Source organism: Propithecus coquereli, unplaced genomic scaffold (genome assembly GCF_000956105.1).
Source record: "Propithecus coquereli isolate 6110/MARCELLA unplaced genomic scaffold, Pcoq_1.0 Scaffold242, whole genome shotgun sequence".
Lineage (NCBI taxonomy): Eukaryota > Metazoa > Chordata > Mammalia > Primates > Indriidae > Propithecus > Propithecus coquereli.
In genome coordinates, this window is record NW_012147975.1 from 3,856,174 (window position 1) to 3,870,334 (window position 14,161).

The following is a 14,161-nucleotide window of genomic DNA, read 5'->3' on the forward strand; positions in this document are numbered from 1 at the left end:
ATTATTTTGAATCATGTCTCATGTGCTGACAACGTAATGATCATTATTAGGGCCTCAGATGTAACATGAAGCCCGCCCTGAAGTTAAATTTTCCCTTTCACGTAAGCGTGGCCTGTCAGCCCAGCATAAGATGGTTCTATGCCAACCTCCCCCACTGTTGGGGGTTTGAAGTGCTCTAGCTGCTCCCTCCCTGTTACCTTTCAATAAGGACTTTGCTTTTTGGGTAAGTAAGGGCCCCATTCTTCTACCTTAGTCTTCGAAAGTCAACCTGAGAAACACTTTGTGTAAGTGCCACAAATGTACTTGTGGTTTTCTACCCACTTTTGGTTTCAAGGTTGTTATCTGCAATCCTACTTCCCCAGTAACCCTCCTGGATACAGTGTGACCTCTTACAGAGGAGCATACCTGTAGCCTGAATTATGCCCAGAGAGATTTTGTTTGGCTTTCATAGTGTTTTGAAAATTGGTTTTCATGTCAAAATCCTGTTTGCTGGCTTCTCTTGAAAAATCAGAAAACCTGGCTGCACTGAGCCATATTCCCCTGTGACAAGTGGCCGGACCTGAAGAATTGTTGCTCCCGTTGCACAGAGCTTGTTCTCCAGTTCGCCATAGTCCCTAACCACTCCCCACAATCCCCCACCTGTACCCTAAAAGAAAGTTCAAGCTAAAAGGCAGATATGGATACAGGGGTTCCAGTCTTGACTCCACCACTTACTTCCTGTGGCTCCTTGAACAGGTGTCTGCATCTCTCTAAAGGCTATTTTTAATCGTTAGGAAGAAGATAATAATGAGATGACGTATGTAGAGCACGGGCAGAAAGCCTAGCGTTGAGGAAGCGCTGACTGAGGATTGGCCATGCATGTTTGTTGGTCTATAGTACTACTTCTTGTCAGTGACACGGAGGAGACTTGAAGATGGTATACATATACAAATGGACATGCCTACTGTAACGTCAGCTTCATATAAGGATTTTTTTTTCTTTTTCTTTTATTTCAGCATATTATGGGGGCACAGATGTTTAGGTTACGTATATTGCCCTTGGTCCCCCCCACCAAGTCCATGTTTCAAATATGTCCATCCTTCGGGTGGTTTTTTGAGAGACGGTCTTGCTTTGTCACCTGAGGTGGTGTGCAGTGGCACAATCATAGCTCACTGCAGCCCAAACTCCTGGGCTCAAGCAATCTTCCCACCGCAACCTCCCAGGTAGCTGGGACTCCAGGCGTGCCACCATGCCTGGCTGATTTTTTTATTTTTTGCAAAGACCGGATCTATGTTTCCCAGGCTGCTCTTGAACTCCTGGCCTCAAATGATCCTCCTGCCTTGCCCTTCCAAGTGCTAGGATTACAGGCATGAGCCACCGTGCCTGGCACATGGTAGGCACTCAGTAAATGTGTTGAATATGTGGATTTATTGTTTTGCTGACTTCGTATTCTTCTTATGTCATGTGCTAAGTTATTATTGGTCTGTTTTATAAATATAAATGCAAATGGACTTATAGGCTGATTATTTCTAATTTACATGTGCCAAATTTCTTTCCTTAATTCTTTAAAAGATTAAAAAGCAGGGAGACGCTTCAGAGTTGATGCATCTTCATTACCATAGTCAGTTCAGTCACAGCCTGGGAAAAAATTATATTCCCCTGCAGGAGTGATTTTCTAATCACTATTAGAAGGCCAGTCCACTTCAGGAATCAGTGCTTCAAAAACTCACAATTAAAAACGCATACACTTACGTGATGCCTCTGGAGAACTCAAGGTACTGTACCAGCACATTTAAAGCATTACGCGCTCCCTGAAACCTTTTCCTCAGAAGTAATACTTCCAGAGCAAAAGAGCACTTGGGTAAAACCAATGGCAGGTTCTATGTCATGATCTCAATATGGCTCAACCTCTGAGTGGCAGAGTTTGCTCCCCATTAGCTGCAACTTTCTTGGAAATACAAGAGAAGGTGAGTTGATTCCCAAGTGAATTCAAGCTGATTGGAATATTATATTACTGGAGCCCGCAGGAGCTTTCACTGGGCTTGTGGTTGTAGCATTGGTGGCCTGTAGGGGTCAGCTGTGTTTTTTGTTTGTTTAGCATCCATTTCTCCTATTTCTGGTAACTAAACTTCAGTTTTCCTTGGGAAGCCATTCCTTCCACACTGTCAACTGTGGGATTTGGGGGAGGCTGAGTTCAGCCCCAGCTCCAGAAAAGAACTGGATTTAGCCAGTGAGTCACATTCCCTGGCCAAAGCCACACAAAAACCAAGTTTTTGGCCTTCTGGATCCTTGAGTGTGGCCTTCTCACTGAATCCAAATTTTACAGAACACATTCTTTGAATAAAAGTGCCTGGATCCAGCTATACCTACTTCATCCACCCCTGGATTTTTGGTTTCATGAACCCATACAATATCTCTCCCTCTTTCTTAAACTAATTTGAAATAGTGCTTCAGTACTTGACTAGCAAATTGGAATTTAAAAAGGTAGATCAGAAAAAGAGGCACAAATCTGTGAGACCCACTGCTCAGGTGAAAATCAAAACCATGGCCAGAAACAAGGGATGACTTTGCGCATTCTTTTCCCATCTGTCCCTTTGTCTGCTCCCATGAGGGGCAGTGGGACCAGGCATTGAAATTAGCCAGAGGTCAGATCTTGGTGGACTTCTCTAGTGCTTTAAAACTCTCTGTACTTAACTGAAGGGAATTCTGCTAGCATTTTCCATTGAGCTTGTGAGCTCCAAAAAGATGTTGTTCAATTTGTGCAGCATTTGAAGACATTCATCTGATAGAGTCACTGAGAGCCTGTGCATACCAGGCTCCAGCTTCCACACGCACACCAGCCAGTGGACAGGCCTTCTCATCTCCAGGAGTTGCCTCTAGTCCTTGGTCAGCCCTTCTGCACCCTTTGGGGCTGCACCTTTGCCATGGCTCTACCTTCCCTTCCAACCCAGCCTGAATACTGCTGTCAAATGATCCTTCACAAAACACTGCATTCCAGTCCCATTTCCCACTTTAAGGAACTTCATGATTCCCTATGGTTTTCATATTGAATCTATCCTCTTCTGCTCAGCCCTTAATAAAACTAATTATAAAGCTAACAGTTTGGAGCACTTACCATAATACCACGCACATAGGTTTCATAGGTTTCTCAGTTAATCCTCAAAATGACACTGTACTGACACCGATCTTTATTTTTTTAGATGAGGAAGCTAATGTACAAAGAGGTTAAGAACTCATTCAAGGTCACTCAATCAGTGAAGGAGTCCGAATGCAATCTTGTCACTCTGGATCCAGACTGCACGCTCCTACTAGAAGATTCTTCCATCTCAAAAGCTCTTCCATAGTCTGCTCCATCTCTACGTTATGTCTCACAACTCTCTAATTTCTATATCCAGTTAGGCTGGTCTTATGGCTACACCTACCATTCTCTAATTTCATTGTCTTTGCTTATATATAATCATTCAATCATTCATTCATTCATGCATTCAACGAAGCACCCACCAGGCTTATACTGTATGCCAACAACTTCACTGTTGTTTGCTCATTCATTCATTCATTCATCCAGCAAATATTTACTGAGCCCCTGCCCTCGGTGTTCAGGTCATCCCCCTGACCCAGAATGCTCTCTTCACCTACCATTTCTCCAAATCCTGCCTATTCTTCCAGGCTTTGCTCCAGACCCTTTCATGCATCCCCCCCTTAGCCGATGCAGCTGGCATGGCTCCCGTTTCCATGAGCACTGAGGGCAAAGAAGGGCATGACATAGTTTAGCATTCAACTTCACAGCAGCCTGGCAAGGTCTCACACTGTCTCATCTTCACATCAGGAGTCAGGTGCCTGGAGGACCAAGCCAGGGTACTTGCTTCCTTCATATCCATCAGTGCTGAGTGAATTCAGGACATCCAAGAGACTTTCTTTCATCCAACTGTTGAGTGAACAAATGGGGTCCAGTGAAAACATGATGGTTTTTTAAATGGCCCTTTAAAAACTATTATGAATCTGCATTCTCTTTCTTTGCCCTAGAATTCACCTAAAGTTTATGATAGTCTTGTGAGGTAGGTATTATTATCTCCATTTTACAGATAAAGGTGGGGCCGGATGCGGTGGCTCATGCCTATAATCCCAGCACTCTGGGAGGCCAAGGTGGGAGGATTGCTTGAGGCCAGGAGTTCAAGACCAGCCTGAGCAAGAGCGAGACCTTGTCTCTACAAAAAATTAAAACATTAACCAGGTGTGGTGGCCCAAAACCGTAGTCCCAGCAACTCAAGAGGCTGAGGCAGGAGGATGGCTAGAGCCCACGAGTTGGAGATTGCAGTGAGCTATGATGAAGCCACTGCACTCTAACCCAGGCAACAAAGCAAGACCCTGTCTCAAAAAAAAGAAGGTGAGGCTCAAAGAAGGTTAGTAACTTGCCCAAGTTCATTCACAAAACAGATAAATCTCAGAGCACAGTCTCCCAACCACTGCACCGTATGCCTCCACAAACCTTGGATGATTCTCCTGAATGAACAAATGTTGAAAACCCATTGCTGCTTCTGTGGCTAATGGCCTTTCACAGACAATATGCTTTGCCAGGGCCTTGTACCCAGATATTTTTCTCTATTTCCAGGAATGGAAACTCACTGCTGTTGTAAAGAAATGATGAAACTCCAGCAACTTCTACATGTGGCCTACTGCTTAGTCCTGGGACTTGAGGTCAAAATCCTAGAAAAGAGCCATGTGGGATGTGCTCCCTGGCCACATCTCTGTTCCTGGATGCTACCAGCAACACTACTTGAGTTTTTACCCACAGGATAACATTCCTTCCTCAGCACAGAGGTCAGGGTGGGGGTGAGAAATGTTCTGTTTTTCTTTTGATAATGACACCCTCACCCTACCAACTCAGCAAAAGGGGAGTGGCCAGGGACCTTACTGAAAATATGTCCTAGCATCTTTTCTCCCCAGTACGGCCCCCAAATGTCCCAGCTGCCACATTCAGCTGCCATGAGACGCTTCCCTCCCTTCCATAGCAATTACCCCTGCCTTCCACCCCATTTCACCTTCCCCTGCCCAGATTAGAGACAGGGAGGCATGCACCAAGGGCCTGGAAAACTTACTAACCAAAAAGCCTTATTGTCTCGATAAGTACTGTCAGAGTGTAGTTATGGATGTGCCTATTTCTGCTCTTCCCTCTGCAACAGTGTTCTACAAAGGGTGGCTCCTGCCCCGTGATGGTCCAAAGATAGTTTTGGGGTGTGCATAGATGACCTTCACTCCTCAGAGACTAACAGACAATGCTGCTCTTATCCACCAACCTCTGAAAGACACCACCTACTGTCAGCTGAACCAGATTCTCCCCACCTGCTGCTTCTTTCCCCTCAGTCTTTCCTTTTATAGTCTCTCAGCCTCCCTTCCTGGGTCTGTCTTTACCTTGTCCTCCCTTTCTGCAACCCCTTCTCAAACCACTGCCCACTTCTCCTTTCTTTCCGATCCCTCCTCCATTCTCTCTGCTCCTACCACTTTCCTCCTCCACTGGATCCCTCAAACCTCATTCTGGCCCAACTCCCCCCACCTCTAAGCCCCTCCCTAGATCTGCCAAACACCCCAGGTCTGGCTACCTCTGTCCTGTTCCCACCATCTTCCTACACACTCTTTTCTGCTCCTTGGGACCTAAGCTCACGTTTTCAATCTCTTCTCTCCTATTAGCACAGCTCTGTCTGTCTACAGTCATGATTCTTTACCTTTTGCAACTGTCTTCTTTCCCATTTATATGCTGGTTTCTTTAAAAAATAAATAAAAGCAAAAAAGTGCCACTTAAAACAATTAGGTAAAGAATAAACAAGATGAATGGTGCTTGGATATGAGACATACTACCCATGCACTCTTGATCTTCAAGGACCATGTCTCACTCAACCAGGCATTGCCCACCGCCTACACCAAAAGGTGCTCACTAGAAGTTGATTATAAACTAACTTCCGAGTCTAAGATTCCATACTCTGAGAGGGAAGGACAACATATATGAAACCTTCATGGCAGTGCAGAGATTAAGAGGGTAAACTTAAATGAAAATCAGTCAGCAAGAAGAGAAGGGGTGAGATAAGAAGTGGCTCTCAAACTGAGACCTCCATGGGGAGTTAAATTTTCATTTTGAAGCTGATGGTCTATTTGGGGAGACTGGAGAGTCACAAAGGTGTAGGTAGGCATACCATTATAGCAAGCCAGGGGAGGAATATGGAGAGAAAATCAATTTCTAAAATGAAAAATAAAATTTTTGCAAGTAGGACTTGCAAGCTTGTTCTAGGCCTTGCTCTGGGAGCTTTTCGGTGATTTCTCTTCCTGTTGGAATAGGAGATAAAGACCTTCAGGACAGAAGGTCCCAGCCTGGGTCTCTCCCATTCCCCCTCCGGACATGAATGTAGTCTTGTCACATTCTTAAATACTGGCTGCACTACTTGCTGCGAGGTTTATGGGGAAAAGTTGCCAGAGAGAGCAATCCAGTTATCAGCTTCCGCCCCAGTCCTCCCAGGTACAGCCCGGGGCGGAAGCCTTCAAAACTAGCTGGATGTAGACCGAAAGTCACGAGACAGCCGCCCGCAGGAAACCCCGCGTGCCACGCCCTGAGCAGGGTCCCGCAGGGCCCCTTGCCTTGTATCTCCCAGGCGCCCGCACTAGCGGCGAAAGGGTATCTGTCGGAGTCTCAGAACCAATCTCAGGTATCCGTCGCACTCGGAGACGCCAGAGGCCAGCGTCGCGTCCCTGCGGCGCCTACGGCCCGCAAACAGCCCCGAGGCCCAGCGCCTGGGGGCGGGGCCTGTGCTGTGACACCGCCCCTCGCCTCGCCCCGCCCCGCGCGCGTTGCCAGGGTGATCAGGTGACTCCGGGCTCCCAGCGCTCGGGGCGGCTGTGACGTCAGACGCGCTGCGGCTCCTCACTCGCTCCCAGGCAGGTGCGGCGAGTCTAGTGCGGTGTAGTGCGGTCTCCTCAGTTCCCGACCCCGCCACTAGCCAGCCGGTTCGTGGAGAGGAGAGGTGAGGCGCGGCAGACTCGGGCCGAGCCACGCCGGGGGAGGGGTAAGGCGCGGACAGGGCGCGTCCCGGACCCCTGAGCTCCCGAAAGAGCGCCCTGAAAGCCGGCGGGGGCGCGCGCAGCCCCGGGGAGGGGCCGGGAGCCAGGGAACCGCCTGCAGCCCTCCAGGACCCCTCCCGGCGCTCCGCGGGTGCTCGCGGGTTCCCCGTCCCCGAGCCGGCAGCCCGGCCCCTCGGGGTGAACTAAGGCGCTCCGCGGCTCTGCAGTTTTTGCCTCGCTAGGGGTCGGCGGGCTCGGAGAGCGGGGCTCGCCACACCCGGTCTCGCAGGACGTCCGCGGGAGGCTCCTGGATTTCTTCGCTTTGGGCTGCGATTTCTGAGGCACTGCTAATGCGTGCTCCGAGCTCGGCCAGGCGGGAGCCCCGCGGGTGGGAGCAGGAGTCGGGGGCGAACTGGAAGTAGGTGGGGGACGCAAAGCCGGCGCTCAGGGCCAGGGGTAATCAGAGAAGGTGTTGCGGGAGAAAAGGAATCCTGGCTGGTTTGAGAGCGGCGGATTGGGATCGGAGTAGACCTGTTGGGGAAGGTGAAATCTGAGCGGTGTCTTGAGGGGTGGGGACTAATCTGGTAGCAGAGGGGGTTGGAAGAGTAGGGGGAAGGGAAAAGGGGACGTCTGGGAAAGGAGACCATGGGCCTTACGCTGGAGGTAAAGGAAAAACCGATTTGGTGATTAACTGGGCTGCGTGCTGGGGCTGTTTTGGGAAATAAAGTTTGGAGACTTAGGTTAGGGCTGTTTAGGAAAAAACTCTTGAGTGCCCAGCTAAGGCTTTGTGTGTTGTGGGGAGCCATTGAAATGTCGGCTAGATTGGGGTAAAAGGGGAACACTATGACGGGAAGACACTGAGGACGTTGTGACACTCTGGAAAAGAGAAGACCACACCGTGGTCTGGTGGAAGTCCTCGAACCCTGCTTATGAAATAGAGTTGGGGGCACAGACAGGCAGGTGCCTTAACGCCGCAGCCATTGTTAACAGATTTTAAAATTTTTTAAATTAAGGGATAATGATTGTGTATATTTATAGGGTACAGTGAGATGTTTCGGTACATGTAAACTTTGTGGAATAATCATGTTAACATATATTTTTTAATTCTTTCTTATGAAAGAAAGGACACACCCAACAGCAGCTCATTTTCTCGTATCTCATTTGACCGGCTTTAATGACTACATGAGAGCTCTTCTCCCTTCAGTATGTAAGGAGGTTATAACGTCCACAGCTCTTTGCCCTTCAGAGTGTCTTACAAAGACCAGTTATCCCCAGGTGAAATCCACCCCCCCCAAATGACTGGTAGGAGGTTTAATAAGGGGAAGCTGTTAAAGGAGAATTGCACCCAAAACATGAACCCGGGGCATTGGGTAAACTAAAAGGAATTCCATACTCTTTGTTAATTGTAGAACAAAGATCTCAAGCCCAGAGTCCTTTCCTACCAGCTTCTCTGAGCTTGTGGGCTTCTCAGTGTAAGGCTGCTTAAGTGTTAATTGGCCATTTTGTCCTAATTTCTTGAGAAACAGGAAAAAGATATTTCGATTATGTGAAGCAGAACGATTTGGTGATTTATGATTTTTCCCAGCCCTGAAACTTATTGATGCTGTGACCAAAAAAAGTACAGTTGTTCATTTTATGTTGAAACTTACCAACTTCTTTCTTCTGGGAGGAAGCAAAATGGCTAAACCTTTCTACCAATTTGTTATTTGTTTGACTCCAGAAAACAGAATTGGACCTCCAGGGATCTTGTACAGTAAAAGGCAGTTTAGGGAATTGCTAAGGAAAGTGGCCACAGCTGGTTTGTGTAGAAACCAGCGTTGCACTCAAGGGAGACAAATCCAGAATGGTGGGCATGGGGAAAGGGAACTTGCAGTCAGATCAGTGAAGTCGTTCTCGGTAAAAGAAGCCCCAAAGTGTGGCAAAGGCCAGAGTAGTTTTTTCCCCTCTGTGTTCCTGTTCATTGATAGGGATTATGATAGTGATTTTTAAAGGGCATTTTAGGAGCCTCTTAATATTAAAAATCACTGAAAATTAGAGGCCAGGCGAGGTGGCTTATGCCTGTAATCCTCGCACTTTGGGAGGCCAGGAGTTTGAGACCAGCCTGAGCAAGAGCAAAACCCCCGTTTCTACAAAAAATAGAAAAATTAGACCAGCCTGAGCAAAAGTGAGACCCTGTCTGTATGAAAAATAGAAAATTAGCTGGGGGCGGTGGTGTGCACATGTAGTACCAGCTATCTTGAGGCTGAGGTGGGAGTTTGAGGTTGCAGTGAGCTATGATGACGCCATTGCACTCTAGCCCAGGCGACAGGGCAAGACCCTGTCTCAGAAAAAAACAAAAACAAAACAAAAAAACAGTTACTGGAAATTAGATGTCTTGGACACGTTAGAAAATTGTTACCTATTTTCTAAATCTCTTTGATAATATTTGAACTGGCCAACTAATTATACTTCCTTTGGAAAGAAACAGTCCACCCCCTCCTCCCCCAAGCAAAATAACTATGTGCTGTCAGGGCAGTGAAGTAGGCTAAGAGTTTTTGGGAATTTTCCGCTTTCATTCACCCTTGCCACCCCCACAAGTTTTCCCGTTGGTAGAGAACTTAAGACTTATTGTGAGGAAAAAAATGTTAGTGTGTTTCCCTAAATACAAGCTATAATAAACACCAAGACTGGCCTTCAACAGAAATGCTCTTGCTTAAGGAGAATTGGGCCAAGGTGAGAGGCAGGGCTGGGGGTATGGGCTGGAGAGTTCTGAGCTCCTTGCCTTTGTCACCCAACTCACCGGAAGGGCACTCCTTTCTTGGCATGGAAACGTTCCTCGACCTTGAGCCAAGTAATGGCCAGTACCCCCTTCACAGAGATACTGAGGAGAATTAATGAGAGGCTTATATGAAATTCGAGCTCCTCCAAAGCAGAATATTTTAATTCTCGGATGAATGGTTTATTTTGAGATATCATGAAATAAAGAAGTGGAAGTTCTAAATTTTTGTAAAAGCCTTATTCAAACTCTGAGGTCTTTTTGCTGCTGCTGTTTTTTTTTTCCTAGAGTATGTGGGCTTGGTTTACCAAGCAACCTATAATCGAGATCTGGAGGCCTAGGCCTAAGTCTGTGTTTGCGTTTCATATGTACACAAGCTCAAATTGTTCACTACCCTTTTTCCTTTTACTCTCTGTTAACCAGGTATTGGCTCTTTTAGAGTGCCTGGAGTAAACCAGTAACATGGTAGGCTGTGGGGCTGGCACCTTTTGATCCTGCATCCTTTTAACAGCAAGAGTATTATCAGAAAGTGTCACACCCCTAAACAGAGTTAGTTATTAACTCTTCTGTTAGAGACAGAAGTGGATTATATTGTTTACTAAATTGGGTGAGGAGTGAAATAGTCATCTTTTGAAATTTCCCTATCCTAGATCATGCCACCAATCCTGTCTCTCAGTCTAGTAGGGATTCAAGTGCTTGCTGGTATGCCCAGGGACACTACTGAACTGTGACGTCCATCTTTTAGACTTCTGACATTTTATTGGCTAGATACAGCTCTTGCACACAAGGGAAATTATGACAGAAAAGACTTCTGTTTTCCTGAGGCTGAGCTGAGTACTGTGTTACGGGCTTCCAAGCTCCCCACGCTTGACCAAGGCTACTAATTGGCTTGGCTGTAAAATGGGAGTCAGCAATTAAAAAGCAGCAGTATAGGAGCAAGGAAATTGAACATGAGTTGACCCTCCAGCCTCACAACCAAAAAGGTTCGCACCACTTTGGGCACTATACAAAGGGCTCTTCAAAAGGAAATGAGCTTGGAATGATGTCTTTGTAGTTTTCAGGAGACATGTGGAATATTAGATAGGCCTCAAAGCTGGTTCTGGGAAACTAGATGGGTCCTCACATCTAAAGCAAGGGAGACAGATGGTTTGAGTCCAGTTTCTGTAGGAGCAAGCCTGTGGTATGACTGCCAAAAACAACGGATGATTTATATTTTTATGAACTTTTCTGTTAAATGGTTTAAGGGAGTATTAATAGTCATGGTAGGAGGAACGTTGGATTTAGGTGAGTTTAATCATTCAGGAGTAATGCCTTCCTTATTCAGAGGTGCCTATCTCTAGTTCCCTGATGATATGTGGTAAAGAATCATTAGCCAGTCTCCAGACCATTGGCTCAGAAAATACATCATAACTGAAAAGTATCTAAACATGGTCATTGTTATGTTCATGGAGAACGGTTGAACTGCAAAGGTATTTGGGGAGAGGAAGACCTTGGAAATGGTGTTAGATTCTTGCCACATTGAATTTCTAATGCTGCATGCAGTATTTTACCAGTCAGCTTTCAGTATCAGGACCTTGGGCAAGATCATTTGGGGAGAATAGGTGTGAAGAGTGGGACATTTGTATGAATGTGCCTTATCATTAAGCCAAATGCTTAGTGTTTTCCTGCTGCCACTAGCTTCCAGGACACTCTGGACTCTGCCCTCTTCCCTGCCCCTAGCCTTTCCTCCCCAATGACACCTTCTATAAAGCCAATCTAATCTCTGATCCCAGTTTCTGCATCCTTCTGTGTCTGCTAACTTTGCTGAACTAATTCTTGGTGATCTTAAATGTCTGGTCGTGGCTGTATGAGAAACTCCAGTGAGGGTCTTATAAGTGGAAACCTCAGTGTTTTTCACACTTCATTTGTTTTCCCATGCATGATTTTTGTCTTATCTCTATGCCATCTGTACTATTAACGTTTTTCTTTAAGTTGATCCATTTTTAAAACCCTAAAATGTATTTAAAAGGGAAACTGTGTCATTGTCTTACCTTAAATTGAAAATAGCTATATCACCTGCCACAAATAGAAGGTAAATACAAAAAGCATAACTATTAAAATAAAGTTGTTTGTCTGTGTTTGCCAAGTCATGCCACATATCCCACCTGGGGAAGTACTACCTTCACCCAAAGATACGACTCACTAATAGTGAGTTTTTCAGGTGACTGTGGATGGTTGGTAAGGTGGTTTGGGGTAGGCAGGCCTTTAGAGAGGGCCCCTTAAATACTGTCTTCCTAGTGTGGCTCTGTTATACTAGGAAGGCCACAGAATGAAGAATCTGGGAGCTACAAAGAAGTGCAATGAGAAGCCACTGGTGTTTCGATGAGCAGTTTGCTGAGAGAGGCGTGAGTGGTGGTGAGGCTGTATACTATTAAATTCTAGGCCGTTTGCCAGGGATGTGGCTTCATTGATGCTGTGTTATATTGTTCTTTCTGTGCAAGTGTGGCCCTAGAAAACTCAGATTTTTCTTCAGGGAGGATGCTATTTTTTTTTAACCTATCAGTATACCAAACTTTTGAGCATCTTGTCTTTCACATATAGTGAGCTTTTTGTGGATGTTGCTAATGACAGTAATCTGAAGTTATCATCCAGCGTTTGTTTTTTCCAACCTTTGTTGTCCATAAAGACTATTCGTTTAAAAATCCTATGAAAACAGAAGAAAGGGCAGGAGGGGAGCTGCCCTGGGGTTGTACAGTCTTTTAGGGTGCCACACATGGTAGGCATGACTGGTATTTGCAGCGTGAAGAGAAATTCACTGTTGTCCATGAAGAGCCACCCTGCAGTGCTGACTGAGCTGCTGCTCCCTCAGAGGGTCAGGAGAGCGCTCTTTCATAGTGGAGCAAAGCTGTGGCTGGCTTGATACTCATCAGGAACCAGGAGCGCTTAGTTAAATTGTCAGCACATTAAGCTGTAGGGGCCTCTTTCTAAACCATCAAGATTTCAACTTTCCCACAAAGCCTAAACTAATGCTCTGGGAGGAGGTGAGCAGAGCCTGTCTTTTAGGAGCTGTGCTGGCGGGGGACCTGGCCTGGGAAGTGGCCTTGTCAGGCTTGTTGGGAGAGATAGACCTGTCCCTTTCTATTATGTCCTCTCAACTTGGCAGGGTGCAGAGTTCTTCCCTTCTCTCTCTCTCTCCATGCCCTAACCTCTCCTTTTATTTTCCCAACTTACTTTACTGTTAACAGCCTTTTTCCCTTTTCCTTTCCCTTCTGTTCACTGCTGCCCTCTCTTTTGATCCTTTCTCTTGCTGGGCCTCATTTTCTCTCCATTCTCACTTTGAGGGCTGACTATTTGAAGTTCCAGAGCTACAATGCTGTCCTGTATGTCCCAGTAACTAGATGCAATTCAGAGGTCCCTAGCCTTTTTTTTTCTGAGGAGGAGCCAACCTTCACTTTTTCCACTGCCATTTAGATAGCAGTGTTGGTGAGTACTGACCAGAGTCCCTGAGCTAAGTGGTCGAGTGAGGCTGGATGTGGCCCTCTCCCAAATGGGGATCCCAGATATATGGGGAGGGGATTGTGGTAAGGATTTGCTGGCAGTGATAGGAGCTGTTAGACAAGGGCCTGAGTCCTTGAGGACTCCTTCCAGAAGCTGAAGGAAGAAGAGAGTCCTGCATCCAGGCAGTCCTCTGGTTTTGGGAGGGAACCATACATGATGAATGACAGCTGGAGAAGGGGCCCTTGGTGAAGTTGGCCTGGAACCCACCAGACTATTTGCGACTATGGATCCTCCTTGGAACCAGGTTTTTCCAGGTGGCAGCTGAAACAAATTGTGTTCTTGGTGTAGTTGGATGGTTGTTGGAAGCATCTGGAAGCATGGCTTTCTTGCTCAGTGAATTAAGAAATGGATTATATTCTCCTAAAACCCATGTGGCCGACTTTACCCAAAGATGTTCAGCAGAAATTTTAACTTTTATTGTTGTATTTGACATGTATGAAAAAGTATATATAACATAAATGTTCAGTTTAATCAATACTTGTATTCATTAGTATAACTGTGTAATCTGTTCAGGTCTAGAAATAGAACTTTATTTTTAAACTCAGATGGGATAATAGAGTGCACTGTGTTGCAGTTTGCTTTTTTTTTTTTGGCACTTTTCCTTATCAGCACATGTAGTTCTACCTCATTCTTCTTAAGGGTCATGTAGCAGCAGTTCCATGGTTTGAAAATACTGTGGTTTTTTTAACCATTGCCCATATTGATGGACATTTGGGATGTTATATATCGTGTGTGTGTATGTGTATAAAGTTGGATTTTTTTGGCATACTGGCGTAAGTATATATCTATCTGTAGGATAAATTCCTAAAGGTAGAATTTCTGGTTCAGAGGATAGGATGTTTTTAT

At 45.9% G+C, this 14,161-nt stretch overlaps 1 protein-coding gene across 4 annotated transcripts in view; it reads left to right on the forward strand.

Annotated features, from left to right (window-relative positions):
- The window catches only part of CYSTM1 (cysteine-rich transmembrane module containing 1), a 129,022-nt gene that overhangs the window by 55,009 nt on the left and 59,852 nt on the right, over window positions 1-14,161 (forward strand). The window contains exon 1 of one of the 4 annotated variants that reach the window (XM_012646390.1): window positions 6,772-6,986. The exons of 2 other annotated variants lie outside the window; for them this stretch is intronic. The gene's annotated coding sequence lies outside the window, so the exon portion shown is untranslated. Of the gene's footprint in view, window positions 1-6,771; window positions 6,987-7,007; window positions 7,029-14,161 lie in introns of those variants that run through there. One more of the 4 variants, XM_012646391.1, reaches the window with a different exon arrangement.